Raw genomic sequence first — 4,406 nt, forward strand, 5'->3', positions numbered from 1 at the left:
AAATTCCAGCTCAGGCAGATTAGCCACGTTAAGTCCTTGGCATTAGGGTTTCCTGTAACATCCAGGCCCACTGAGCTGTCCGCCCTCCTTCTCACAAATCCTCTCTTAGCTCCCAGCAATAGCAACTTAATCTTCGAAGAAAGCGGCAAAGGAAGAGATCGAAGAACATCCCGTGCTTCCAAGCCGCCCTGCAGAAATATAGGATCTGGGGGAAGTGAGGCCTGCTTGAGTGTGGTTGGTTGGTAGGGTGATAATATGGGTGTAATAATTTATGGTTTTAGCTTGAACATCTCACCTAAAGTGTCAAATGGTATGCTTGAGTGTGATATTGTTATGTGACAGAATTACACGCTTATGACTTTGTAATAATAGAGTTTGCAATAAAAAGGGGGCGTTATTTGTGCCCCTTTAAAAGGGGGCGGACCCTGTAGCTTGTGAGCCACAGGCTAAGTTGAAACTCCCCAGGAGCCAAACTAAACAGGTAACAACAACAACAAAAAAGAGCTGGAATTCATTTTAATTGATATTTTACCCCATCTAGCCATAGTACTGTTCCAACACGTGACTGATATAAAAACTTCATCCGTGAGATGTTTTTTTACACGATCATTTTCTTAACAAGTCATTGACCCCCCAAGTGTATTTGGCAGCACAGGACAAGCTGGACCGGACACCTTGGCAGCTTCCAGCGGGCCAGTGTGGCCAGTGACGGTGGGGCCTCAAAGGGTCCTGACTGTCTGCAGTGCTGGGGGTGCGGGAGGGGTGAGGTCCCACAAACATTTCTTTAAACAAATGGGGAGCGGTATGAACCCGGCCGAGGAAAACATGTGAGAGAATTAAATTTTTTTATTAAACAGGCAAGCTTGAATGAAAAAAGGCTTTGTGGTTAAATAGAGCTCAGTTCAAATTCCGCCTGTTTTGAGTCCTAGGGTGTTTAGACGAGCCGTCTACTTTCTGAGCCTCACTCTCCTCAACTGTGAAATGGGGACAATCTGTCCTCATCAGTTCTTAGGAGAGCGAAGTGAGGAAACACCCAAAAGCCATGTCAGAGCTCCAATCTGGGACTGGTCAATGAGGAAACACGGACACCCACCCTGGGGACCCCCAGTGCCTGCAGACAGCAGGGGACCCGCTGGTGTTTGTTGGGTTCCTTTAGAAAGATGGCATTAACAAAAGCAGCAGCAGCCGGCCTGATTCTTATCGACAGAAGCTCAAGAGCCATAAACCCTACCTGTTGCAATAGATCCAAAGGCTGTTCATGTATTTACGTGTTCTCTAACTTCTCTGACCTGAACACGGGAACTATTATTTGGAACAAGTTGCCACATCACCTCTTGACGTGACTGCAAGATTGGGTTAAAACTTTCACTGTTCCTGAATGAAAGTTTACTTTAACTTTTCTTTCAGGTGGTTTTCCTTTACTAGAGCAGAAGGCTGTGGCCGTGTGCTCTTCCAGACTCCCGCTGTGACAGGGAAACGAACCTCCTCCACTCCCTGCTCTGGGGAAGCGCCCTGATCGCCACTGAATACCGCCGGATCGCTACTTTTAAGATCTATAAGGCGTTATGCACTTTTTAACTTTCAAAAAGACATAAAATATGCAATTTAAAAACAGCTTGGCATGAATAGTGGGGGAAGCTATGCATGAGTGGGGGCAGGGGGTGTGTGGGAATTCCCTGTACATTCTGCCTCATTGTGTGGCGAGCCTAAAACTACTCCCAAACACAGTTTTCTTAAAAGAAAAAAAAAGTTTGGCACAGGTAAAAAAAAACAAATTATAAACATACAATAATACCATAGCTACTATGTTAGTGTGCACAAATTAGTTCTTTCTTTCCCTTGTTTTTAGCCATAATGAGACCTAGAGAGAAAGGGGTTATCTAATGGACATAAAAGCAAAGCTCAAATTGAGAACTGCAACTAGCAAGTCAATAATGTCTGGATGTCAGCTTGGGTAGCTGTAGTTTTGCCAAACTCAGAGCTGGCAGGGTTGAAAACAAGCACAGGGAGTCTCTGTGTGTGTGTGTGTGTGTGTGCATGCAAACCAATCCGGGTGTAATTTTCATTGCCTGAACTCTAACATTAATATAGGATCTAATAAGACAAAAAAGATACCAGAGTTAAATTGTATCAGTGTCCTAGTTTAAGTTCCCACAATGTGGACTCTAAGACAACTTAGGGCAAGTCATTTTGGGGGAGGTAATCTCAGTACGTACCAGTGAGGGAGCAGGAAAGGAGAAGGGAGACAGGGAGAAACCAGTAAATAAGTGGTATGTAAATAAGTCTTTTCTCTAGGGAACTCTAAGATCAGTCTCACGGGGAGCCACACAGGACCTTACAGAATGGGCCCACTGTGGGGGTTGGGAGGGAAGGGTTTGGGAAGTTGAGTGTTTTCCACGGACTCCTCTCCCTCACTGACTGAGGGCTGCCCCTGAGGTTACTGAGTTCCTGGGCCGTCCAGGTTCCCCAGGGCACACAAACAGAACAGATGTCAACCTGCTTTTGAACTAACTAGCAGAGGGTGCCCCTCCTAGAGGTGGGAAGTTGTTGCTGTGCTGGGAACCGTCCACTGCAGCTGCCCGTGAACTTGGACAGAAGCAGGAGATTGGAAAGGGAGGGGAGGGGAGGCAGAGGAAGCTGGCCCCAGGAGCTCTGTTTAGCAAAAACTGATCAACTGATGCATTCTGCTAGTTTATAATCATGTCCTATAATTTTTTTTGTAATTTGTTCCTCCCTCCCTCTCTCTTTCCTTCCTTCCTCCCCTGTCTTTTACTCCCCTTCCCCGTTTCTTTTTTCTGTCCTGCCTTCCTCCCGCCCTCTTTCCCACCCTTCCCCTTCTTTCCTTCCATCCTTTTTTTTTTAAAATTAAATAAAAAAAACTGTAGACTGTCAGACCCTCACACTAGGGAGGGAACCTAAGCATCCAAACTTGCTCACCACCGCCTGGTGGCAGCTCCTGGGATTGCAGGCAAAGAGATTTGGTAAATAACATCTTGGGTATGATTAATTTAAATCTGATGTATCAGATCAAAACTCCAAAGAAAGAACTAAACAAAATGGAGATAAGCAATCTATCAGATGCAGAGTTCAAAACACTAGTTATAAGGATGCCCAAGAAACTTAATGAGGACCTCAATAGCATAAAAAAGATCCAGTCAGAAATGAAGGATACACTAACTGAAATAAAGAAAAATTTACAGGGAAACAACAGTAGAGTGGATGAAGTGGAGAATCAAATCAATGATTTGGAACATAAGGAAGTGAAGACAACTAATAAGGAACGAGATGAAAAACGAACAAAAATAAAAAGCCCTGGCTGGTGTGGTTCCATGGATTGGTTGCCGACCTGCAAACCGAAGGGTCACCAGTTTGATTCCTGGTCAGGGCACGTGCCTGGGTTGCGGGCCAGGTCCCCAGTGCAGGGCATGTGAGAGGCAACCACACACTGATGTTTCTCTTCTCTTTCTCCTATTCCTCTCTCTAAAAATAAATACATAAAATCTTAAAAAAAGAAAAGGATAGTGTAAGTAGCTTCTGGGACAAGTTCAAGCATTCCGACATTTGTATCATAGGGGTGCCAGAAGGAGAAGAGAAAGAGCAAGAAATTGGAAAGCTAATTGAAAAAATAAGTAAAGAAAACTTCCCTGATTTGGTGAAGGAAATACATATGCAAGTCCAGGAAGTATAGAGTTCCAAACAAGATGGATGCAAAGAGGCCCACTCCAAGACACATTATAATTAAAATACCAAGGGTTAATAAAGAGATAATCTTAAATGCGCCAAGAGAAAAGTAGTTAGTTACCTACAGGGGAGTTCCCATAAGACTGTCAGCCAATTTCTCAAAAGAAACTTTGCAAGCTAAAAGGGATTGGCAAGAAATATTCAAAATCTTTAAAAGCAAGGACCTACAACCTAGATTACTCCACCCAGAAAAGCTATCGTTTAGAATTGAAGGGCAGTTAAAGAAACTTCCCAGACAAGAAAAAACTAAAGGAGTTCATCATCACCAAACCATTGTTATATGAAATGTTAAAGGAACTTATATAAGTAAAAGAAGATCAAAACTATGAATAATAAAATGGTGATAAATACATATCTATCAATAATGGTTCAAGTGGAAAATTTTGTTAATATTTTACCACAGTAAAAAAAAAAAAAGAATGATGAGGGCAGAAATTTTTAAAACCTTTAATAAGTCCCTAGAAGCTATACTTTATAACTATAGTTTATATACTATGACTTTTAGTTAAAAAACAAACTAAGCAAACAAGAAGATCAGAGACAGAATCATGGCTATGGAGAGCATTTTGATGGTTGCCAGGTGGGAAGGGGATATGGGGGAATGGATGAGGAAGTAAAGGGATTAAGAGCTACAAACTGGTAGTTACAGAATAGCCACAGGGACG

The sequence above is a fragment of the Phyllostomus discolor genome, chromosome 4, assembly GCF_004126475.2.
Source record: "Phyllostomus discolor isolate MPI-MPIP mPhyDis1 chromosome 4, mPhyDis1.pri.v3, whole genome shotgun sequence".
NCBI lineage: Eukaryota > Metazoa > Chordata > Mammalia > Chiroptera > Phyllostomidae > Phyllostomus > Phyllostomus discolor.